Source organism: Sciurus vulgaris (assembly GCF_902686455.1).
Source record: "Sciurus vulgaris genome assembly, chromosome: 7".
Classification (NCBI taxonomy): Eukaryota; Metazoa; Chordata; class Mammalia; order Rodentia; family Sciuridae; genus Sciurus; species Sciurus vulgaris.
The window spans coordinates 12281970-12308223 of record NC_136467.1 but is presented as its reverse complement, the minus strand read 5'-3'; the positions used below and the strand labels follow the sequence as shown (position 1 = coordinate 12308223).

At 45.5% G+C, this 26254-nt stretch overlaps 1 protein-coding gene across 2 annotated transcripts in view; it reads left to right on the top strand.

The window, feature by feature from the left end:
* The window catches only part of TIAM2 (TIAM Rac1 associated GEF 2), a 204890-nt gene that overhangs the window by 24881 nt on the left and 153755 nt on the right, over window positions 1-26254 (top strand). Inside the window, exon 2 of one of the 2 annotated variants that reach the window (XM_079148666.1) lies at window positions 1444-1574. The exons of the other annotated variant lie outside the window; for it this stretch is intronic. The gene's annotated coding sequence lies outside the window, so the exon portion shown is untranslated. The remainder of the gene's footprint in view (window positions 1-1443; window positions 1575-26254) is intronic. 2 annotated transcript variants of the gene reach the window in all.

Sequence of the window (26254 nt, the reverse complement as noted above, 5' to 3'; positions counted from 1 at the left end):
CTCTGTGTGCGTTCAGCCCCAGCATCAAAACAAACACGAAGTACTGAGCAGCAGCTCTCTGGGCCTGTAGGGAGGGGTCCAGGCTGCCCGAGGTGAGGAGTTCTGTAGTGGAGCTGGTTTCAGTCTGCTCTGACTTCAGAGCGCATGTTCTCAGAACTCCCCTGTGCTGGTCTCTACAGCTTTATGATTCTGGGAAAAGTACTTATGGACATTTCCCCTGGGGCAATTGAAGGGCAGAGGTGAATTCTGCACCTGCCTTGTAAGACTTGAAACTAGTGGGAAAACAACTTTTCTCATTGCAAGATTTAATATCTGAACCAGAGATGATAAGAAATAAAACAACATCATTTAAAACATTTCTGACACTTTTCCGAAAGAAATTTCCTGGAAGAAGTAAGGTGTGTGGTTTTGTGTTGCTTTTCTCCCTGAGAGTGGCATAAAAACTGGTTTAGTGATTGTCTTTTGGTGTCAGATACATAAGTCAGCTCTGCCCACCTTAATAAATTGCTTCATAGGAAAAGAAAATCCTCCTAAATTGCTTGTTATATTTAGGTCTTTGGGGTGGGATCTTGTGAATGTGCTATTATTATAGACTGAAATCTATGTATAGGGACACCCAAATTAAAAGTGGTGTAAATCCATGCCTTTAAAAAAGGAAAGCAATTACTATGTTGGAAAGCCAAGCTATAAAAAGTAAATGAAATCATAGGCAACGCCAGTCAGGATTTCATTTTACTAAGCAAATCTCCCTGAATCTCTTCCCCCTTTTGTGTCCTGCAGAGGCAGAGTGAGGATTGCAAACGTTTCAAAACCAGGATCATAGAGACTTATGGGTGACTGACTGGAGATTGTCCCTGTGGGCTCTCATCCTGTGGATCAAGTGACAGATCCAAAGGGACCACTTGGCTTGTCCTCATTGTATGTCATTATAGTTGTTGAGAATTCCCTAGAACCTGGTCCTATTTAATAAAAATAGGAAGTTTGCTTTTATTTAAGGTATACTTACCATACTGTAATATTTTCTCAACAAAGTAGAAATTAATTTCCTTGAAAGCAAATGTCACTTTGCAACTGAAGCTAACACAATATCTGCCAATTTTGCCAATTCTAGTTTAAAATCTGGCTTTAATACGTAATGTACAAGTGTGCGCTGCACGCATGGGGTGTGTGCTCACAAACACACACACTCACTTATATTTGAGCATCTTTTATTTCCCAACAACTTCTCCCCCTAGAGCCAGAAAAGAAATGAGGAAGGGAAGAAAAGCATTTGTAGACTTCTGGAAAGTGCTGCAGCCCTTGGCCATTGAGTGGTCGGAGGTAAGCCTCCCCTGACTGTCTGGGGACTCAGGACAAGGCACAGCATTGACTGTTCCACAGGTGTCTCAGTAATCCCAGCTTAGAAATGCAACAGACTTCTTTCATAGTTCTTCTTGCTCCCAGGTACCTCGAGGCCCCGCCAGACATGGAAACAGAAAACACTCACAGCCAGGCAGCTTGCTTCATCTTCTGAGAGTGTTGCGTGGCTTTGGCTGGATGACAAAGAACTAAGGAGAGGAATAGTCCAGACCTGGGTAAGCTTCACGCCGTGAAATGCACAACAGTGTTCCCCTTAAGGGCCTGTTCAGAATTCCAGATCATCCAGGTCTTTCCAGATCCTCGGCAGATCCGAATGATGAACGCGCCCTGCAAGTCCTGCTTCCATTGAGAATCGTCCTCGGTGATGAGAACTCAGTTTCTCACTCCCCAGCACCGCCACTTTGTGGGTGTCAGCTGTCTTAAAGCTCAGCGGTTCTTTCCTTGCAGGATGCGCCGTGGTGAATCACATTTTGAAGGGAAGAGACAACTCCAGAGCCCTGAGGCAGGGTCAGAACGTTTTGGTGACAAGGAGGCTGCTGCTTGAGGTGGATGCTCCCAAGCAAGGCCCTGACCAGCAGGGACTGACTCACCGGTGACTCAGTGGCAGCCTGTGGGCCCTTTGGCCCTGGGAGCAGCCTCTGAAAGCACAGAGGCAGTGCCTCCATTTTCCCGTGAGTCCCCGAAAGGTAGATTACACGGTGGCAACTAGGGTTTGCCTTGAGTGGGGCTCAGCCTTGCTCGGGGACTTGGTGAGAAGCTGTCACATGCCTTCGGCTTTGGCTTTGCATGTGGTGAGGGGAGACTGGCTGCTGCTGGTCTGACATGCTGTGAGACTGTCCCCAGAGAAGTGGGTTGGGAAGAGAAAAACCTTGTTTGTTCCTTGTTACGGTGACCAACTTCACCTGCCCAACTTTATTCTTGTCGTTTTCTGAGTCACCTTATAACTTCTCTTTTGGGACTTTGACAATTTGGGCTCAGTGGCAGACAATTACAATTACTATAATTTTATAGAATATTTTATTATCTGGTAAGGTGAATAAACTTTTTCCCTCCTCAACATATGCTTTCTTGACTCTTCTCCACAGTTCGTTCTTCTGGATGAACTTTAGGATAAGCCTAGCAGATTGTTTAAAAAAATCTGACTTTGCACTGGATGTTTAGCAGTGTAAGAAGAATTGGTCTGCTCTTGATTTGAATCTTCCTATCCAATAACATAAATCGCTCTGAACTTTTTAGGTATTTATGCCCTTCAGCAAATTTTTAAGTAGGTTTTTAAATTTATTTATGCATGGAGTACTGGGTATTGAATCCAGGGTGGTCTCCCATTGAGCTACATCCCGAGCCCTTTTTATTTTTCATTTTGAGACAGAGTCTCACTAAGTTGCCAAGGCTATTCTTAAAGTTGTGATCCTCCTGCCTCAGCCTTCTGAGTTGCTTGGTTTGGCTAAGTTTTAATAAAATTCCATGCAGTTGGTATTCACAGGATTACCTTCTAACATTTAATATTTAAAAAAAATTTTTTTTGTTACCAATGGATCTTTTATTTTATTTATTTATAGGTGGTCCTGAATATTGAACCCAGGACCTCAAACATGCCAAGCAAGCCCTCTGCCACTGAGCTATACCCCAGCCCTAACATTTAACATTTGGACATAAATGTTGGAAATTCCAATGTGAAAATGTACATTCATGAATACTTCTCACAGTTAAGTTAGCTGGATAAAGGGGTTAACTGTCTTGTCTATTTGTTTTTAAAAGGCTAACTGCACATGTGTGTTAGGCATACATTGGAATGAGTCAAGACAAATCCCATTTTAATAGCTCTCTCATTGTTGATATTTAAAATTTTTTTGCTATTTGTAATTATTTGATACGTAAAAACACAATAATTATTAATGGAGTTGTGATGTTTCCACACATGTACACATTATGTAATCAGGTTAAATATCAATCTCCTCATGTATCATTTCTTTGTTGCAAAAAATTCAAACTCCTTTCTTCTAGGCTTTTGAGATCTATGATACAGTCAGTATCATCACTCTATTGTGCAGTAACTCACTGGAACTTTTTGTTATTCTTTTATAATTTAGCTCTAGTTTTTAAAATTAGTGGTCTCAAATTGCAAATTAGCTTTGTTTGCTTTTGAAAGTGAAGACATAGTTATTCTGGATACTATCATGGTCTTTGGATGTAATAGTCCTTTAAGACTAAAACAAAAGGCAGAGCTTATATCTAAATACAAGGTACTAAATGTCTTAGGTAGGATTTCTGTGTCATGGGCTTAAGGACTGAAATATAGCATTATTAATTTGAATTACCTTATTTACTTATCATACTTTTGCATAGTATCAAAAGTAAAAATTCCTGGGAACAAAAGCATATTATTTACATAATTTGAAATATCTAGGAAATGATTTTAATTTGTATCCTGAAGGTGTGTGGAAGGAGACCAGAGGCTATTAACTGAGGTAACAAATTTACAATTCCTGTAAGCGCTACTTTGGGATGGCAGCAGGGCTTCTTGAGGGTGCTGGGTATACTTTTTAGAATTTGCAGTAGAAGATTTGAGAGGGAAAGAAAGGCGAGGGTCAGTGAGCAAGGTGACACTCAGGTTAAGGAAACTTGAGGTTGAACCATCCAAGCCGTTTGCCAAAATGGTTTCTCCAGTGTCTTGGTGTGTGGTCTCTGGGGTGTATGAGGCTTGTGTGAAAAGGAACCGAAGCCTGGAAAGCTTCCCTGGTCATTCTTTCCACTGCCCGTCACCTTGTGGTGCGTGGAGTGGACTACTCAATGGGTTTGCCTTTGAAAAATTAAGATGCTGATTGCAATTCTGTCATGTCTGGCATAAACCATTAAATCCTTGTCTACACAGCAAAATTAAATGAGGATGGAGGCATCTGTCAGGTAATTCAGGGAGAATCCTTTGAGAATGATCAAGATTTGCTTCCTTCACTTCTGTTACACTCCAAGGCTCTTGAACACACAGGGGGACTTTTCTTCTTCCTACCAAATGCTTATGCACTGAAGGAATTTGGGGCACATGAAAAATAGACAGGCAGACGAGTGGTACAGAAGAGAAGACACAGAGATAAACCCACATAAGTACGATTATCTCATCCTCGACAAAGGTGCCAAAAATATGCAATGGAGAAAAGATAGCCTCTTCAACAAATGGTGGTGGCAAAACTGGAAATCCATATGCAGCAAAATGAAATTAAACCCTCTGTCTTTCGCCCTGCACAAAACTCAACTCAAAATGGCTCAAGAAGCTAGGAATTAGACCTGAGACCCTTCACCAAATAGAAAAGTAGGCCCGAATCTCCATCACGTTGGCTTAGGACCAGACTTCCTTAACAAGACCCCCAGAGCGCAAGAAATCAAAGCAAGAATCAATAAATGGGATGGATTCAGACTAAAAAGCTTTTTCTCAGCAAAGGTTTCCTTTATTTTCTGCCACAGCCATGTGTAAAGTTACTGTCTTTTGCAATTCCAGGACCCAGGCGGGTGAGGCTTCCTCTGTTGCCCACGTTGGTGCTCTTGCCTGTGCGCTTGGGTTGTACCTCAGACACATGTCTGTTCAGACCAGTTTTGACTTTCCTTGTTCCCAGGTCTCCTGGTCCCCTTCCTGGACCCTGGGACTTGGCCAACAGCTGGATCCCATTTTGAGTACGTGTGTAATTGGTGACGCCGTGGTGGCGCAGGGCCTTTGCAGCCTGCCTAAGCCCTACTTGAGTGCAACCCAAAGAGACCACAGGCTTTGTTACCAAGAGTCACTTCAGTGTCGCTCAGAAGTCATAGCTGAGTGGTTCGCTCCCTTAATGTCCTAAGGGCAGTTGGCATGTCCCCTAAAGCAACTGGTAAAGCTCAAACATAGCTTTTGTTTGTTTTTAAACTTTCGGGTGACATTATATCCATAATTCATTCTATTTTGTGATATTTCCCAGTTATGGATTTGGTATAGATAACACTTTGCTTCTGAATTCAGAGTTAACACAGCAAGTTTTTGAAGCTTAAAGACAAAAGTTTAAGAATAGAAAGTCGAAAGGAAACTTTTGAACCGAAGTCAAAAGGAACACCGTGCCCGGGAGTGAGTTCTATCAGAAAGGGAAAAGTTGCCCCCGAGACTGGCTGGGCGGGGACTTCCTCCCAGCAGCCCTGCCTGCTCCCTGCTCGTCCTCTGAGCCTGGTCTCCTTGCCCTGGCCCTCTTTTCTCTTGCCTTACTTCTCTGGTTGCTGTTTCTTTCCTGCCTCCTTTTGGATTCTTCTGCAGCATCCCACTGTCAGACGCTGGTGCTCTTCCCAGCTGCCATCCCGGGTCACCTAAATCATGACCTGCCAGTTACTGCCCTTGCAGTCCATCTCCCACTGGGACCTCTCCCTGGGGGTTCTGTGTGTTTGACTTCCACCTGGACATCTTCACCGGGATGTTGGTGACCCTGTAGCTGGACATGGTGGCACATGCCTGTTATCCCAGTGGCTAGGGAGGCTGAGGCCGGAGGATCGCAAGTTCAAAATTAGCCTCAGCATTTAGCAAGGCCCTAAGTTACTTAGTGGGACCCTGTTTAAAAATAAAAAATGAAAAGGGCTGGGGTTGTAGCTCAGTGGTTAAGAGCCCCTGGGTTCAACCCCAGTACCAAAAAAAAAAAAAAAAAAAAAAAAAGACAAAGCCTTTCCTTCAGGATTGGATCTCTTTGTAGAGTCCTTACTGCAGGGTGTGTGCTCGAGATTCAGAGAGCTCATGTTTGAGTCCTGACTGGGTTCGTTAACCTTTTTCCTGTTGACCAGAACCGCAATATGGGGGTTCCTGGACTTAAGTAGATAGCATTCCATTTTAACCATCATGTTAGGTATACATTTTTTTGTGTGTGTGGATACTTTTTAGTAAAGTCATAAAAATATTTGTCATTAGCTGACTATGAATCAACATTTTTAATGTGTAGAGGCTCCTCTTTAAGAACAACAAATGCCAGAACCCAGAGTGTAGTCAATTTTAAGGACAGGAGAATAGTATTTTAATGAAGCGGCCGAAAGCCAAAGAAACTTTCATGGTTGAAGAGGAAAGGGTGGGGATGTGGCTTATCATGGTAGCTCATTTAACCCTTGTAGGCCCAGTTCTCTATTTGCTGAGTGGATGTACAAGTAATGTAAGTTTAGGTCTGTTAGCTTTTTACTTGTTACTTGAAGTGTGTCTCCTTGTCATTTCAGTAGTTCAGGAAGCTTACAGCGATGTAGGGTTTTTGAAACATCAGGTTATCCCCGTGTTGTGGGGGGCACTGACCATCATCAATGCAACCATAATGTCTAAGCAACTTGGAGTTTAATTGAGCCCCCATTATCCCTATAACTGAGAAAACTAAACCTGATTCAATCCCAGATGAGGTCTCTGGAAGAGCCTGAAAGTTTTTGTATTCATGAGAATCATATGTTGGTCAGAACATTGTCATTTTATTGTTTATGTAATTATCACTGATTAATTCTGGGACAGAGTCATACAGTCCTGGGAATACTGTGATGATGATAAAACTTGGATCTGTTTATATTTTGAAACAAGCATTTCCATAAATTAGAATTTTTTATTTTTCTGGGATTTGGAGTTTATGTTCAGTGCTTCATTAACAATTGTTGATCCATCTTTGGATCAACAATCCATCTATATGCATTTTAGGTAGATTTTCTGGGTAAATCTGTGTGCACAGAATAAAGAAAGAAAAAGTATACACAGAGGTTACATCATTTCAGCACGTTAGGAGATGATTCATTGGACTAGTAAAGATGCACCGTACAAAGGTGCCCAGCAAAGGTTGAAAGTGTTGGAAGCAATTGGACCAGAAGTGTCTTGGGCTGAAATGTGTCATTCGTGCCTTGGTTATCTCAGTGATCCCCATTAGCTCTCAAATTTGGAAAAAATCTAAGTTTTTAAAATTGAAATGGTTAGGTGTGAGGTTTTATGCCAAGGAACTTGCCATCATCCCTAGGCCAGGATCCTCACCTGATCGTGCCTTTATAGCTTTTCCATGCTGTTCTTTGTAATATAGAGCCGATACCCCGCCTCCCAACCACCTGTCAATCTGCGCTCTGCCCGCCTGTTACATTACAGGAATTTCCGGCTTATGCTGTCACCATTTTCCTGCTTCCCACGTTATGTCCTAACCATGCTAGATAGCTATTGGTTCATCAGTCAGCTTGCAAGAATTCTCCTTCGCTACTGGTTCCTTCCAGCCGCGAGATTCCAATATCTGGGAGAAGCCACACGCCATCTTTCTCTTTTTTTTCCTTTCACCCTGGAGCGGACGTGTTAGTCTTCGCATAATAAAGTCTCTTGCGTGAGACCTGGTGTCTGCGGTGCATTTTTCTGGGAGCTGTTGGCGAGCCGAGCGAGCGGGCAGCAGTTCAGCGGGTCCCCAGCTGCCTTACATTCTTCATGGTCATTCCTCCAGAGCTGGGTGCAAGCGGCGCAGGCCTGTGATCTCAGCTGCTCGGGAGGCTGAGGCAGGAGAGTCATGAGTTTGAAGTCAGCTGGGAAACTTGGTGAGACCCTGTCTCAAGATAAAATTTAAAAGGGCTGCGATGTGGCCAGTGGTAGAGCACTTACCTGTCGTGTGCAAAGCCCGGGGTTCGATCCCCAGTCCTGGGGATGGTGGGGAGGATGTCCTGGAGGAGCATCTTTGGAGTTCGATGTGATTCAGATCTTTTCTCTCTTAACTCTCTTATGTCCATGTACACTTTAGGCAGATTTTTCTGGGTCTCAACTTTCTCATCTGTAAAATGGTGCAATAAAATACCTCAAGTTTAATTGTGAACCTTACATGATATAAAGCGTCGATACCATATCTATATATTAGGTACTAAGTAAACTCTGACAAGTACCATCTTCCTTTTCCCTTAAGCCAGATAGCTCTGCAGTTCCCTTCTCTTTCCTTTTCCTTCCTTTTTTGTGACAGCGTCTCACTGTGTGCTCCAGGCAGCCTGTAATTCCTGGGCTCAAGACATCTTCCTGCCTCAGCCTCCTGAGCAGCTAGGACTACAGGTACACGGTGCTGTGCCTGGCTCTGATGTTCTGTTTTGAAAGACTGAGACTTCAAAAAAATTCTGTATCTCTGTTGTCCTGAAAAAAAAAAAAAAAAAAAAAAAAAAAAAAAAAAAAAAAAAAAAAGAAAATTGCAGCCCACTGCTGTCATGCAGAACGGGTGCTCCTTCCTGCCCCCAGCGCCGCAGGGCAGTGTGAATATGTTCTTTGCACTCTTCAGGGTTTTTCTGAGTCCTCACTCTTCCCACGTCCATTGCTGTTCTTCATCTTTACCCGAGGCCTTGGTTCTCTGGTCTCTGTTCTCTGTGTAGTTTTTGTAGTGCCAGTTTGAGTCTAAGGAATAATTCATTCCTTCATTTTCTCTTTGAGGGACTAGAAAGCCAGACTCTCTTTCCCATCATAGGAGACATGAGCGCTTGAAAATTTTCTTTCCTGCCGAGTTGCTAAGTAAAAAGCATTTAAAAAAAAAAAATACTTTTTATTGAAGCCTGTGGGTGCAAATCACAGTGTGAACACACCTGTGCAAGAAGCTGGTGCTTCCAATCGCTCCAGGCTGTTCCAAGCCTCCTGCCCCTTATCTTTCAGATTTCCCACCTGTTGTGAGAAGCATTTCATCCCCTGGCGCCCTCTGACCTGCCATCTGCCAGTTAGTCTGTTGGGACTGTGGTGACCTGCCCCGCCTCCCTCACAGGGGAGCCTGGAGCTACAGAGACTGGCTCTTTGTTCTCAGTGCTGCCTGCATTTTATAGATGGAGGGTGCCACATTCCTCTTTCCCTTCCCATGGCCTCAGACAGGCTTCCCATGTGGCTAGTTGGATGAGAAGTAGATAGGATGCTGCAGGAAACATCAACATGCATCGAAAATTTGTGTGAGAGGGTGCTGACAGGTGATTAAAAACTTCATCTTCAACCTTAAAAAATGCGGAGTAAATCAAAGAGTCACGAATGGAGGCAGGAAGGTTACATGGTCTCTAGTGCAGAAGTCAGAAGGACACAGACAGGAATCCAGGCCCAGGGGGCTTGCTTCCCTTATGAGCAGCTTCCTGTTTGAGAGGGCGCTGATGATTGGAATGTAGGGATTAGGGGTCTGGACAGATGGAATAGTAGTTCCAGTGGCCACTGTCAAAGATTGGACTCAACTTTCCTTTAATTCTGATTCTTTGATTATCACGTAGTTTCCTAAATACCATAAAAGGTACTAATACCTCTTTGCTCTCAGTTGTTTAGTGACAAGAGATGGATTATGTAGACATAATGTTTTTGGATTAGAGATTTTTTGGAAGTGACGATGCTAAATATTTTCAGATGAATCCCAGCTTTACCACTGAATTAGTAGTGGACCGTTCAGGGGTCCTTGGAGAGTAGATGAGAAAATGCACATGGGGCTTCATAAGTTGCAGGAGGTGGTACACCAGCCAACTGGTACAGGGCGGTCGGGCCCACCTGGGTGCTGGTCTCGCTTCTCCTCCTCTCCCTCCTTCCAGACCTCCTTTTCTCTAGGTGCTTCCTGGGTGCTGAAGTGGGTTAACTTCATTTGTATTCTGCCCATGATTCTGGTTTCCAGGGCAGTCGTCCAGGGTGGTAGTGCTGGGTTAGATGAAGGGGACTTGAGGTGGCAGGTTTGGGATAGCGTGGGAGGAGGAAGCATTTTGAGCAGCTCTCGGTTGGGAAGGGGAGGCTGCAGGTCAAGACCTAAACTGTGCAACTTGCACTGACCAGAAGAGCCATCGGTGTGTGGCGAGGGACGTGGGGCAGAGCCCTGGATTGGCTGAGCACCTTTCTGCTGCAGCGCTGGCCCCTTGCGGGAAAAGGCCAGCAAATCTCACTTGGGAGCCCTGCCTTGGACTGGATGTCCGCTTGCTCTGCCTGGGGTGCCAGCTCCAAGATGGGCTCCACCTGGGCTGCTGTGGCCCACCCGCTTGCCAGGGTCTGGTTTGATGGTGCTGCTTTTTCAGGAGGTGCCCTGGTGCCTTTGCCAGCTAATCCTAGGTGACCACTGTCTCCATCAGTCAGGTAGCTTCCGCCTTGACAGGTCACTGGGTCCCTTTCCAGCCCTCCTCTCATTTTGTGCCTTAACACATATCCTGAAATAGAATCATGTTCTTGTTGGGCAGAGAAGTGTTTGCTCATGGTCCTGGGGGCTGGAAGTCCAAGAGTGACGTGTGGGCAGGTTGGAGATGAGTCCTGGAGGTGGGTGGTGAAGGGCACAGCCAGCACACTGAGCGACACCACACTGCACACTTAATGGTGACGGTGGCAGGCTTTACCTCCCACACATTTTCCCACAACTGGTCACCAAGAGCCACTTAGAAAGAGTCGTGTTCCCTGTACACTGTTCCTCCATGAGAGGTCAAATAGGCACGTGTGGAGTTTCAATTTAAGAATTATGTTTTCCAGTCTCACGAGAAGGTTTTGGTTACTGCTAGAGAGGCTCAGGACTCAGTTCTGGTAATCAAGCCCCCTCCCTGTTCTGCCTTCCGCTGGACCTGAGATGGGAGAGACTCCTTGAACTCTTTCTTGGTGTTTGTCTGGAAGGCAGAATTCTGATGGCCATGGGTCAGTGGCTTCCTGAGAGAAATGGATTTATTTCCACTGAAATTTCTTGGAAGTTGTTGGATAACTAGGTAAGGCTGCCCGACTCCCAACCAATAGATAAATAAAACAAAATGAGACCCCACTCATTTGTTTTAAAATATTTAAATTTTTAACTGATAGATAAAAACATAAAAATTGTACATTTTTATGGGTTACCATGTGACCCCTCTGCACATTGAAGCTACATATATCTGTGTTGTAGCAGAAACATTCAAATCTTTTCTTCTAGTTGTTGGAAATACACAGTTTGTTATTTTACCTGTGGTCATCCCACTGTGCAGTAGCACTAGAGCTTATTGCATCTGTGATTTAGAGACTGTGGGTCTATCCCCCTGCTGTCAATTTGCATGAGATCAGCTTCTAATATTTTGCACATGAGCGAGATCACGTGGCACTTGCCTTTCCTGCCTGCCGTATTCCATGTAACACGCTGCTCTCTAGTGCTAGCGTTGTTGCAAATGATGGAATTTCACTCCTTTTATGGCTGAAAGTGTCCCACGATGTGTATGTGTCGCATTTCCCTCATCCGTGCATGAGCTGATGGATGCTCAGGTTGCTTCCACTTCTTGGCCACGTGAACAGTGCCACTGAACTTGGTGGTGCAGACGTCTTTTTGACATGCACATCCCAGGGGTGGGTCGCATGGTGGTGCTACTTTAAATATGTTTGAGGAAGCCCCACCATTGTCCACAATGGCTGCACTCGTTTGCACTCCCACCAGTGGGTGGGCAGGGGCTGCCCGTTGTCCACACACTTGCCAGCACGTGTTATCTTTTGTCTTTTGGGGAATAACCATTCTTACTGGAGTGAAGTGATGTGTCTCTGTGGTTTTGATGTGCATTTCCCTGGTAATCAGTGTTGTTGAGCATTTCCCCTGATATTTAGTAACAATGTTGATTGTATATCTTGAAAAATGTCTATTACCCATTTTTAAATTGTCTTATTATGGCTGTTGAGTTTTTGGTGTTCTTTATATATTTTGGATATGAACCCTTGGTCAAAACTGCACTTTGCAAATACCTTCTTCCCAGGAGAGTCTCACTTGGTGGACCTCAAGCTCATACAGTTTGAGATTCCTCTTTAAGAAAAAGAATACAAAAAGATCTTTCTTCTGTACTCTTTTTTTTTTTTTTTCCTTTTGGTGCCAAGACCCAGAAGTGAATCTTCTCTCATTCTACCAGAACATTTGTTATGAGCACATGGTTGGGGCCAGTTCCAGGGCTTTAGGAGAGGCCCTGGTTTAAGCTTTATTATTTATTTGATGTCATTTGTTTCTACTCCCAATTAGAGGCAGAATAAAATAAGGACCTCCTATACCAAACTGCTTCCTTCCTCTGAGTTTTATTCCCAGAAGCAAAAAAGACTTGGAATAATGTATTGCATTCAGAAGATTTGACAAGGAGCTGGGAAACCCCTAAGAAGGGAAAAATGGTCTGTGCCATTTAAACTCAGCTGCAGTCCATGTTTAATTTACCCATTTTCCCAAACTTCAATTTGACGATAATTCAGACTGTAATTAAGTATTACGAAGTAACCTTTGACTAAAACCAATTAACTTTGAATTTCTCTCCTGGACTGTTGTTGCATTATAAAATTTTAGAGGCATTTTCTGAGAAATTATATAAAATTTCCATGGTAATCATGACCTTGAGGTATTCTTGTGTCAAAGAAGATGCACAGTCTCCTCGTCGGTAATGACTTGCACATCTTTTTCCTCCTCTCTGATTAGTCTTCCTATTTGTATCCTGACCTGAATAAATACTTCATCAATCAGAGATTAGGATCATCTCATTGCCTGTGGGAATTCCTGCGTGTGGCCCTGGGCTTTCGTGGAGCTGTTAGGGAGTGTTTAGCATTGGAAGCGACACTCCACACTCGGTGACCAGATGGACCATTGGAAGCTTGGGGAAGTCCCAGGAGAAAACCTGACTTCTAATGGGGCAGAGCAGGAAGAAGCAGGTCCTGGTCTGGAGGTTGGTGCTTTGTCTTTAGCACAAAGCAGCTTTAGTAACTTTCATCTCTTCCTCCCCCTCCCCCTCCACCCTGCCCTCTCCTCCCCCTCCTCCTTTCCCCCCCTGCCCCCCCATCTTTCAGGAGTGAAATCTTAGGTATTTTCTTCATATCATGAAAATTGAGACAACAACCAAAGAAGGTGCCGGGTTCTTTTCTGGAGCAGGACTCGCTCTCCTCAAGGACCCAGCTTGGTGGGTGGGCATCTGTGGCCAACCTCCCCACTTGGCCAGCCCCTGACCGCAGAGTCCAGTTTGCCCACATGCCGAGGCCAGTGGGACACTTGGACATACTTGGCAAATTCATTGTCACCTCTTGGCCAAAGCCAGAATTCGGATCCTGAAATAAAGGTGGAAAACGAGCTCTGTAGGCCAGCGGCACCCCGTTATCATCCAGGTAGGACTCTGACGCTGTCTCAGGCCACCTGCATAATCAAAAATAATCGAGAAAAGAATTTCAGGGAAGGGAGGACTTTATCAAACTGTTTTCCCTTTGTGGTGAATCGAAGGCTCCTCTGACTTTGTAAATCTTCAGAGAAGTGGAATTAAAGGTGGTTTGCTGTCTGTCAAGTGTGACAGCCATTTCCGTCGAATGTGAATTGGGCCAGATCATTTTTGGCGGGATCGATATTGTAGAGAAAAGGGTGTGGTTGAAAGATATCGAGAGAAACGAAGAATTTCGTATTGTTCTGAGTTATTTGTGGAAGGAGGAGGAATTAACAATAGAGCCAGATAAAAAGTGGCTGGCACGTCCGAGTCGCGGCTTCGATGGGATCAGGAGCACTTTCAGATGGATGCCCCTAGGGTGCCCTGCATCCCAGGAACACTGGGGTACATTCGAGAAACACGACCACTAAGATTCGTCTTAAAACGAGCTGCTCGTACATTCCCCTTTGTCTAAGGTAGTCGAGGGGCCAGGGGACCAATCAGTGCTGTTTGGACGTTTCTATTTTTAGCAGGAGGGGGAGATAAGTGGTGCTGGCACTGACTTGCTCTGGAATAAATCAGCCAAGAGTCTCTGCTGAGAGTTTTGTCTTGGAATTTGTTCCCTCACCCTGGCCAGTTGGCCAGAAGCCAGCTACAACTTCCCTCTACTTCACTCTCCCCACCCCGGCTTCTCCTCCTCAGAGTTCCTTCATTGAGGGGAGGAAGGCCTTTTCCTGTGGCCTCCTGCCTGATGTGGGCTCCCGTCCTGTGGTAGGTGTTGTGCACTATCGTTTCTATCCCCTTTCACAGCTGCCCTGGGTGTCCCCATGCTTTTGTTCCACCATCCTGGTGCCTTGGCCTGTGCAACTTTGTAACCCGTCCCACTGGTCAACCCATTCAGTCAGGGCACTTCAGGATGTCACTGACCTTTAAGCTCACACGTCCCTCTGACACTTTAATTATAGAATTAGAATAGTGATGATAATTACAGTTTGGGATCACCTACTAAGAGTTAGCTTCTGGGTTCACGTTCCTCACTTGTGTAATTTTATTTAGGCCTCAGGACACTGTGGGGGATGTACTGTTATTTCCACCCTCAGGGGAGGAAAGTGAAATTCGCAAGGATTAGAAACCTCAGAGTTGCCAGGTGTGGTGGCTCACATCTGTGATCCCAATGGCTCTGGAGGCTGAAGCAGGAGGATCGAGTTCAAAGCCAGCCTCAGCAACTTACTGAGGCCTTAAGCACTTTAGCAAGACCCTGTCTCTAAATAAAATATAAAAAAGACTGGGGATGTGACACAGTGGTTGAGTGCCCCTGGGTTCAATCCTCAGTACCAAACAACAACAACGACAAAAAAGAAACCTCAAGTTCACACTAAGGGGAAGAGTCAGAGAGGGGCTTTAAATTCAGGTTCTGTGTCCTCTCGGGTTGTCCCCTCTCACCTTCCACAGAGCTGGCGGAACCTTCAGGAGGGTCATCTTTTCTGAGGGTGCTTGGCTTTGGTTGCCTTCCAGGAAGTTTAAACCGAGAAAAAGAGTCACTTGGTCTTTTTCTAGCCCGTGGGTCAGACTCTCAGGCAGGACTTCAGGAGACCCAGGGGCGATTCTGCAGTTCAGGCAGGGTGACCACCGCTGGTCCAGTCCAAAGGCTTCAGTGTTGAGAAGCATCAGTGTTTTCTAGATCAGACTCATGAGTGACAGGCAGGGACTTAACTCTAAGTCTTCTGATGGCCCCTGGTCTCTGCTTATTGCTCTTACTCCCAACCCAACGATGGAGTCCCAGCACAGGACACCTCATTTGCGAGGCATCTTCCCCTAGGGCTTGCGTGCCACTGTGGACTCGAGGGCCAGCTTCGTTTGGAAGGATCTCAGGTGGTGGTAATGTGACCTTGTGGGTCTTAGCTGGACCCTTACTGTCACCAGGGCTGTGTACCTTAACACTTCTGTCCCTGTGCACATTCACACGTACACAGCTGCCAGTCAGTTTGGTTTGCATGATGGCCCGCTTGCTTGGTGGTTTGCCTGAGTGTCATGCCCAGCACAGCGAGGCGGGGCCATGGCCATCTCTGTTTTCTGGAGGGGACAGACAGGATATGGAGGTGACTCGTCCTGCACAGTCACACAAGGTGTTCCTTGAGCCCAGGCCAGAGTGAGGCCCTTGGGTCACGGTCCACTTCTCTTGCCGCAGAGCCACCTGTGACTTCTGAGGATGTGCCACATCGGGAGCCCATCTGCGTGGGGAGGGTGTTGGTGCTGCTGTGTCCTGTAAGGAGCGCGCTCTCGGCCTGGGGCCGGACAGCCTGAGGGCTCGGGTCCTTGTTCTTGGGACGCTTTCCGGGTGCCTTGTTTTCCCGGTCTCCCCAGCTCATGGTGCCTCTGAGGCTCCTCTCCGAGCTCTGGATATGTTATCCTTGCCTCCTAACTTTTTGCTTCCTGGTGTTTTTCAACACAATCTCTCAGATCATGGTTTTGCTATTTTGCGTGGTTCATTTTATCCGTTGAAGTTTCTTTTAAGTCATTCTGACTTTATTTCCTATCTCTTATTGAAGGCGCTGATCACTTCTTTTTCATAGCAGCCTGATCTTGCTTTATGGGCATCCTATTGTCTCAAATCTTTCCGAAAATACTTAATAGAATTTTAAGTTGTCTTCTCTCCAGGAAATCGTTTCCTCTGGAGTCAGTTGTCTGTTTGGTATTCCGCCCCCCCCCCCCCCCGCCCCTGTTTCTTTTTTTAATCCACATTCTAGGTTTTCCTCAAGTAACTTAGGATCCTTGTTTTCAGTTTGTTTTAATGAGTCAAGAACTCTGTAGATAAACTGGGAGGCTTGCTTTGATCTTCTTTGCAATTGCAGAGTCTGCGAAACAGGCCTGCTCAGCAGCAGGCAGACCGCCCTTTGCCGGTGATGTTGGAGGAAGGGGTTCCTGCCAGGTGCCTTTTACAGTGTGGCACTCCAGACTCCCCGAGCTCTTCTCTGACACCACACCGGGATTCCCCCAGTTGTGAAGTTGATTTTTGTTGTCGTTTTTGGAAAAAAAAAATTCTTCCATATTATTTCTTTCCTTTAATGAAACAATACAAAAATGCATTTCGGGTGAGAATCGAATCGAAAAAACAGTGCATAATGGCGAATGGAAGTTTGCAGATAGAGTTTAGGTGTGTAGCTCTTATTTAGGGATTTTAAAATGCTTTTATTAGTACCTTATGGTTATTCTAACAGTTGGGTTCTTCTGACATGGTTGCACATGCGTGGAATGTAATTTGCTCCGCGTCAGTCCCAGGTTCCTCCTCTGCCCCTCTCCTCCATGCCCCTTCCCCTGCTCTCCTGGTCTTCCTTCTGTTTACTTCGCTATGTGATTTTAGGGGGTGCTTTATAGATAAGTGTAAAAGTGGGATTCACTGTGGCGGAGTTATAGGTGGGCTTGGCATCATTCTGCAGATTTGGCCGCATCTCCTTCCCTTCCCCTCAACCTCCTTCTAGTTCATCCATCTTCCCTCTATCTTCCATACCTCCCCTTCCCCCCTTTCTTGGCTCTAGTGGGAGACAGTCCCCCTTGATTTCTGAGTCTTAGTCCACTTAGCCTGATGCCGGGAAGAGAAGGGGCAGGAAGTGGCGGGAGGCGCGTGGGGAGCTCAGCCCTTCTGCCCCAAGCTCTTCCTGCCTCCTCCCTGGGCTGCCTGGGCCCTCTCTGCACCCTTGTCTTCGACTCTGACCCCCACGGAAGGATGCTGCTCACCTCCAAAAGTTCGGGCTGCGGTTTCTGCTCTTCTGTCCTTGCAGTTGGTGACTGTGTCTGCCCTGGGTTCTAGGACTCCCCGCTGCTGCTCCTGGCTCTGGATCACTGTTTCCTTGTCTTTTGCTGGATTTGGCTCCCCTGCCCCAGCCTGGGTTCTCCAGTGAGGAACCAACTTGGATGCTGCTGCTGTGCTGCTTTGTGTGGCCCGTTGAGGCTCCTCTGGAACGTCCTTCCCAGGCCTCGGTGTCCCCTGCAGAGGGAGATGTGTGGTGGTCACTGCCCACAGGACGATCTGCTCTCCTGTGTCGCAGCCTCTACCCTCCTAGATTTGCCTCTGCTACTTGCATTTTCGTTTGCTGCCTCGTGAGATGGGGGTGTGGTAGGGACCGGAGCCTGGCAGTGTGTCCACGGAGGTTGTCTTGATCCGTGAAGACAAGCCTGGACTCAGGAAGGGAGAGTCCAGGCGGGTTTCCAAGTAAGATGTGCCTGGCTCAGGGCACAGAACATCCTGGCGTCTCCCTGAGTCTTCCCAGTGCCCTCTGTCACCCTCAGCCCAGGTTCGTTCAGGGGGGCAGCAGTCGATGGCTGTCCGGCACCCAAAGGTCTCTAAATCCAAAATCTGACCTAGGGAGAAAGAGAAACCCTACCACCACCCCAGCCCTGCATGTTCTCCCTTTCTTCGGTCTTTTTACAAGTCTTCCAAAAAGCCCCTTGATATCTCTCTCTCTTTTTTTTTTTTTTTCCCCAGTTAAATTATATATTTACTTATTTTTTAAATTTGTTCTAATTAGTTGTACATGACGGTAGAATGCATTTATACATTTTGATAGAGCATACATAAATGGAGCATAATGCAAATCAAAATTAAGATGTCATCTCACTCAAATCAGAAGGGCAGTTATCAAGAATACAAGCAAAACTACATGTTGGCAAGGATGTAGGAAAAAAGGTACACTCATACATTGCTGGTGGGAATGCAAAATGGTGCAACTATTACGGAGAGCAATGTGGAATGGAATCACTGTTTGACCCAGTTATCCCACTCCTTGGCATATACCCAAAGGACTTAAAATCAGCATACCACAGCGATGCAGCCACATCAATGATTATAGCAGCTTCATTTACAATAGCTAAACTATGGAACCAACCTAGATGCCCTTCAACAGATGAATGGATAAAGAAAATGTGGTATACATACACACAGTGGAATATTACTCAGCTTGAAGAATGAAATTATGGCATTTGCTGGTAAATGGATGGAGTTGGAGAATATCGTGCTAAGTGAAATAAGCCAAGCCTGTAGATATCTTTCTTTACATTTTTTAGTACTTTTTTTTAGTTGTTGATGGACCTTTTTGTTTATTTATTTATCTATTTATATGTGGTACTGAGAATTGAACCCAGTGCCTCACATATGCTAGGCAAGCGCTCTACCACTGAGCCGCAGCCCCAGCCTCCCATTGATATCTTGAAACACAGTTTAAAGAGGATGGGCAGCTCTGTCCCTCCTGAGGTGTGTGTGGGGACACAGCTTCGCCTACATCGCTGTGCCTCTGTTTTCTTGTGGAGTGGAAGGTAAGGGTGAGGAACAGTCGGATGTCACCAGTGAGTGGGAGCTGGGGTTCCGGTCCTCGCGGCATTAACCATCCAATCACACAGGGCCAGACAGCGAAGGCTGGCACAGGATGCCGAGCAGGGGTGGTGGTAACATTCTGCTTGTTCTTTCTGCTGCTACCCTTTTGGCCCAGGTGTTTGAGCAGAGTGCACAGAAGAAAAAAGTAGCATGGGAATCATGAAAGATTTCTTAGAAGAAGAAAGTCACGCGGGTGCGTGGTCACGGAGGCGAGAGGAGGAGTCGGGAGGGGATCCGGAGGTCTGGGGGTGCAGAAGCCAGAAAGCAGTCCCTGTGACAGGGCTGGAGGCCTGAGGAAGCGGAAACTGGGGCTGGTGAAGAGGCGCAGGAAGGGCCTGGTGTCCTTGGGATGTCCTTGGGGGGCAGCGAGAGGACTGAGAGTGTTGGCTGAACTGTTCCAGAATATTATTTTCATAGCACGGTAAATGGCACAACAAACAAGTAAACGCAGGGCATGCTCGAACAGGAAGAGAGCTCCAGATCCTTAATTCCCTCTTTGGAAGGGAATGTGGCTCCTGGTTGACGCCCAAGACCAGAGGCTACGCTCTGGCTCTGACCAGCTGCCACACGCACCTGTGGACCTGGGGAAAGGACATGACCTTCAGACGCTCTTTCCATGGACTGCAGCGGGCCTTTCTGCCTGTCATCGTCCCTGTGGGTCAGCGAGGGGCCTGTGTCCACAGGAGGCGAGTCTGCGGTTCCTTGCTGCCTGGACCTCACTGGAGACTTAACTGAGGTAGACAGCAGAGTGTGGTCGTCTCTGGTCCCAGTGTTTTCCTCGTTTTTGCCCATGGACTTGCCCAGCTTGCTGGTTAGTGGTGGGTCATTCGTGCCGTCGTGATTGTCAGATTGGGCTGGTGCTGGAAAGGTGGTCTGATGGGCTGCAGTTCAGTCCTGGCACGTCGGTTGCATGAACAGCAGCTCTCCGGGCTCCAAGGGTGTATTTTAACAGCCTGTTCCAATGCCCTGTTTTATAGCTGGTTCATTTATCGGAATGGTTTGAAATAATATGGTATTTGAAATAATAGCAGTCCTTAAAAAGAACATTAATTTAAAAAAATAATATAAATGTTTGGTTGGAAAGGAAAACAGACCAAATGATTTCAGGGCAAGCAAGATACTTTCATTAAACTTTTTAAATTACAGAAAAAAAAAAAATTCTGGTTTGTTAGAGAGGATGGTATTTACAAGCCACAATGAGTTTTGAACATATTCCATGATAAGAGAAATAGTAGCCCAAGTCTTTTCATTGGACGAAAACTGAAGAGTTTTAGTAGTTTTAGTGAGTACTTTGTTAACACGCGGTTCCCCACTCCCTAAGTTAAGGTCATACCCACCCTCCCTTAGTTAAGGTCAAAGGACTCTTACGGACTTTAGATACAGAGTAAGTGTTTGATGCCGAAACTGAAGTTCTCAGAGGTGTGAGACTTACATTTTATTAACACATAAAATGAATCCTCCTGGAGAAAATTTGTCCAAAAATTTTTGTTTTTTAAAACATTGATCTTGGCATTGGAGTTAGGATAATATTGGCAAGCAGATCTTTGCTGATTTTAATACTTGAGATTTCAGGAAAATCAATGAATGACTTTGTAGCTGCTGCTGGGCCAACTTTTATAGAAGGAAGGTCTCACAGGCCAAGTCTATGCTGCGTCGTAGGTATGAAACTATGGAGTGCAGGCTTGTCACCATCTCGAAATTGGAATCCTGGTCTGGATGTAGATTGAGATGACCCTCTTTAAAAGAAGGCAGTAGGCTAGGGACGTAGCTCAGTGGGAGAGCACTCGCCTCGCACGCATGAAGTCCTGGGTTCCATCCCGAACACGTGGGACGAAAGCACCAGGCATCTCCTCTCCTGTCTGCTTACTGAGACTCCAGCAGAGTGAGAGGAGGGGAAGGCTTGCCAGCCCTCGGTCTCCTTGCAGTGACCTAAGAAGCTGTGTAGTACCAGTGGCAGAAGATCTTCAAATACTGTTCCAGCAAGTCCCAATTGGGTCTTCAGTGAGTGAGTGGCTTTCCGCCATTACAGTGGGTTTCTTTCTTTTCCTGAATGCAATGTCAGGTTCTTGTTTGAGCTGGTTTCCTTTCCCAGAGATGTCCCATCCCAGCCGGTCCTGACGCCGGGACCTGTTCCTTATAGGTTCACCCATCTCTTCTCATGTACCATTTTTATTCATCTGAACTAGATTCTCACTAGGGTCCCTTGCGAGCTGTAACCATTTTGTCCATTTCTCTTTCCACTTCCTTTTCCTCTTCCTAAGTGATGGAAGTGACTGACACTGAGCACGGGGAGCGGAAAGAGAGCCAGTGACACTGACTTGACACTCAAGGGCTGGTTTGTGTGTAGGACGAGGTCAAGGTGGGGGGCAGGAGAGGCTTTTCAGTGGCACATCTAGAAGAGCAGGTGGCCTCCGGGGAGAGCAAGAGGAACGGAGGGTGGGGTGTCAGACTGGATGGTGCCGCCGGAAGCAGAGCCTGCTTCCCTCTCCTCTGGGCCTGGGGGACCAGGCCCACCATGCTGGGTGCAAAGCCAGCCCCTGTGCATTCGTTGTTTGAATCCTTTTAACAATTCAGGCTGGGTCTTATTTTCCATGTCTATTTTCCTTAGAGAAGGAAAGAATTTAGTAACTTGCCCAAGGGCAAAAAAATGAAGTATTAATAGTGAGCGGGCCAGGAGTGCAACCCAGATCCAGCTGGTTCCAAGGCCCACGTTCTTCCTATTAAACCGTCGCGTTGCCTGTACGTCTACTCGCAGGATGTTTTTGGCCTAACATGTCCTCTTGTTCAGCTACTTTTTTTTTTTCTTTTCCTTCTAACAAATGATTTCTGAAATCTCACCTTTTTCAAAGACCTTCGCAACCAATTTAAAATGAGGTGACCGTTTCTTCCGTGCTGTTCTATTTAGGGGCATAGCTCCAAAGCTCACTGAGCAGTTACCACCACGGAGAGATTTCCTTTCTGACCCTTACCTGTGATCTGCGAGGGAAGGAGGGATGGCCAGGCGAGAAGAAGGTGCTTAGCTATTTAGTGCACCAGTGCATAAGGCATTAAGATCAAAAATTGCAGATTCTAATAAAACCCTTCAAGTAGTGGTCTGTTAGGATGATTTCACTTATTCTTATGCTATTACCATCATATCAGTGATTTATTTATATTTTAGGTGGACAGATAATGTTTTATGTTAACATGCCATTTGAAATTATATGCAAGTTACTTGATATAGTGAGTAGTGATTTTTTTTTTTTTTTCTTTTGGGAGATGTGGTCTTACTCTGTTACCCAGGCTGGCCTCAAGCTCCTGGGCTTCAGCACTGATCCTCCTGCCTCAACCTCCCAAGTAGCTGGGACTACCACCGAGCTTGAGGACAGATATTTTAATATCTCAATTATCTGTTGATTATACTTAACAGATGCTGAATAATGGAAGGATTAAGCAATGGATCACATGATATGTTACATGAGAAAATCTCTATTCTCCAGGATTGGATTAGCTCTCCGTTTTATGGAAGAAGTCAATCCTAGGAAACTATCCTGTAGGGTCGATAAAGGTCAGGACCTGAGGAGAATCCTGGGGTGTACCAGGCATGGATCCAAGGTATGCACTGGGCTTGAGCACAGAACACTGGGTGCGCTCTCTTCATGTCACATGAGTACACTCTGTGATGACCCAATGCCTCTCGAGCCTTCCTGGTCCCCAGTAGAAGTCTGCTCTTCCCCATAGTGCAATGTGGTAAGCACGTAACCTGAGTAGTGGCCTGGCTGTCTCGTTACTATGACTGGTTCTCACACCATATATAAACTACTTGTCATGAGCGGCAGGGAGGAGTCAATGAGAGTAAATTTAGTCCAACATCAATTTTTTGGCTTTTATTTGATGCTGATCACACAATTATTTATAGTTATTCTAACTTTTAGTCACACCAATATCACACATAACTTAATAAATTATTATAAGTCCCAAATAAACAAGACTCACTCCTTACTGAGACCCTCTCCTAAGGTCCCCTCCTATGCGACGTGTCTTGAGTCAAAGGGCAGCGACTCCCAGAGTCAGTCAGGAAGACGGCTCAGGAGATCTCGCTGGGGAGCTCCCTCCAGCCGGAGTCCTGATCGGCGAGGATGACTGGAAGGCGAAGGAGGGCGGCAAGGTCACGGCAGCAGGCCAGCCAGAGACGTCTCAGGCAGGATGCACACGGGCCCTGCTGTCACTTCCACAGGGACGTCTCGGTCACAGTCAGGATGATGGATGGTCCATCAAGCAACGAGCAAGTCAGTGAGTCCCTTCAGGCTTGGCGCAGCACTGGCGTCAATTGGTATAAAATGAGGACTGGAGCTAGGCTCATCCTGAGTCCTTTTTAAACCCTTTTTATCAGACCCTGCCAGCCGGTCTTGGTCAGGGGGAAGTCAGTTATCTTACTCGGGGTCAGTTGCACGTGTCTCCAACTTGGGGCAACGTCAATCCTATCTAATCCTATCTAGGGGCAACACACATCATTACCTCATTACAACACAGGCAAGTTACACAGCACAAGTTGTTTTTTTGTAAGTTTACACAGCACAGATTAAACAAGTTGGTTTTTTTTGCAAGTTACCCAGCACACAGAATGTCACACATTAATTTTGCTCCTTACACTACTGTACTTCCTGAATAAATTGAGTGCATCTCAGATCCTGGCTCCCAGTGTCTGCGTGGAGGGACCCCGTAGCACTCACCCCCTTCCTGAGTGGCCAACCCTCACTTGACAATGAGGACCCTGTTTGTTTATTGACCACAATGATTTGGCACCCAGGAGAACCGTGTTACGGTTAAGTATTTATTGAATAAATATGTGATTGAAACTTTTTTCTAAAGCAAAACCCAGCTTATACTGATATTACTACAATCCATTCCAGTCTTCTGTACCTTTTATGTATATTGGAATAAAAATGAATTGTTATTACGACCTCAAGCAAAGTACTGAAACATAAGGAAATAATCGCTGATATGTAGAAAGGGCAGGTGATAGGAATATAAAGTAGTTATCAAGATCTGACCCTGAAGCCTATGAATGGAGGGGAAGGAAAGAGGGAGCCAACAAGGTGAGCTGGTGACATTTGCAGAAACTAGATTTCCGAATGAGGGGGATGTGGATGCTCTTTAAGCTATTCTTGAAACTTCAGTGGCCCGAAACTATGTCAAAGACCATTCTACTACAAAAACAGGTTACCGTATATTTTATCAGTAGTGAAACACTAACAACATTGGCAGTATTTGCAGATAGAAGGTGATGGTCCTCTTTGTCGCTGACTAAGAAATGGACAATTTATTTCTCTTTGAAAGTTAAACTATAAGAAGTTCACGATGAATCAGAGCAGCAATGTACAGAATCACCTGGTGGATACAGAAAGGCCCGTGTGACCTGCGTGCATAACCTCGCAGGCTCTGTTAGTGTCGTTACTGAATTTGGGAGGTTTCTCTTTCAACGACCAGGGATCCAACGTTGGGGAGATGGTTGTATCAGCTTTTTTAGCCTCATGACATTAAACTTTTTTTCTTTTTTTGGTACTGGGATTAAACCCAGGGGCATTTGATCACTGAGTTACATCTCCAGCCCCTTTTTATTTATTATTTATTTTTTATTTTGAGGACAGGGTCTTACTAAGTTGCTGAGGTTGGCCTCTCCACTTGCAATCCTCCTGCCTCAGCCCTCTGACGTGCTGGGATTATAGGCATGCACCACCATACCTAGCTAAACTTTCATTTTACCAGGTGATCCCCCAACCCCTTCCTCTGTGTCCAAGTTCAGTTCAGTCTGTCCTGATTATAACTTTGTATCTGTTGTGTAAGTCTTGCTGCAGCACATATCCTGGTGTGCCGAAGAGTTACTTTTTCTTGGACTGGGGTGTGGCTCAGGGGTGGAGTGGTTGCCAAGTGTGCTTGAGGCCCTGGGTCCCAGTCTACAAGAGTTAACTTTTCTTGGTCAGTGAATGAGCTGTCCTCTGGGGGCATGGCTATGTGCTCCCTCCCTGGAGGAAAACCCCAACATTCCAGGCAGCAACCATGCTGGGCAGGTTAGGATTCATTAAGACTCCAATGGGTCCAAGGAGGCCTCCTGCATGCAAAATAATGCTCAGAGACAATCTCAGCAATAGGAGGAGTTGTATGGGTGGGTTGGGGAGAGAAAATCACTGAGGAAGGAGAAGGCAGCTGGGGAGTTATTAGGTGGTGGCATGCTCTAAGTATTCATAGGTATGGAAAGGATTCCTGCTGTACATAAGAACCCCATCAACCCCATTCAGTTGATGAATGGATAAAGAAACTGTGGGTATATATATACAATGGAATATTACTCAGCTATAAGAATAATAAATTATGGCATTTGCAGGCAAATGGATGAAATTGGAGAATATCATGTTGAGATAAGCCAATCTCAAAAATCCAAAAGGTGAATGATCTCACTGATAAACGGATGATGACACATAATGGGGGGTGGGAGGGGGGCAAGAATGGAGGAAGGAGGGACTGTATAGAGGGAAAAGAGAGGTGGGAGGGGTGGGAGAGAGGGAAAAAATAACAATGACTCAAACAACTTACTCTATGTAAATGTATGAATATGCAAATGGTATGCTGTTACTCCATGTACAAACAGAAACAACATGTATCCCATTTGTTTACAATAAAAATAAATAAAAAACCATTTTAAAATATGCAATATTGGAAATGGTATGTAAAGAACCTGCTGTGGTTTAGCTGAAGTGCTTAATGTTGGGTATTTTTGGTTGTGAGTTGTCATTTCAAAGGTTTTCCGAATGTCCATTTTAGCTTTATGATATTTGTGAATAGAAGGTGAGTTGCATATCTTAAAGCCTAAAATTAATGAGGACAGTGATTTAATTTTTGTGGTCTGTGTGCGTTTCAAGGAATTAGAGTGCTGTTTTCCGTAGTTGGTGTTTGTGTGATGGACGAGAATATTTTGTGGTTGCAGGAAGCTCTGGAACATGTTGTTGGCTGTGGAATTATGATCTGAAGCCATTTCCTTCACTTGGGGAGTCATTGTTTGGGTGTGTTTCATGTAGAAGAGATTTGTCTGGATCGCAGATCATTCCAGAACATATTTCATTAGAACGAGAAATAACTTTGTGTTTCTGGGCCATGTACATTCTCTAAACTTTGGGCTTATTCTTTGTGTGATACCTGCTAAATCAACGTACCCGGCAGCTTCGACATGCCAAAGTCCTCTCCACACATCAGGAATGTCATGGTGTTCCCGTGCAAAAGTTTCCCAAAGAACCCAACAAGAACATGCTGGTTTCCCCCTGGAGCCCCTGAAAGACCAGCTGTGCGAAGTTAAAGTACATAAGGTTGAAAAAATACCTACTTTATCTTGACAAAACAAAGGCAGTACAATTTTGACTTCTCAAATCAAGTTTGGGGACTCGTCTTCTGAAATCTGAAACAGTTTTTTATTTTTCAAACATGAGAATATTTTTT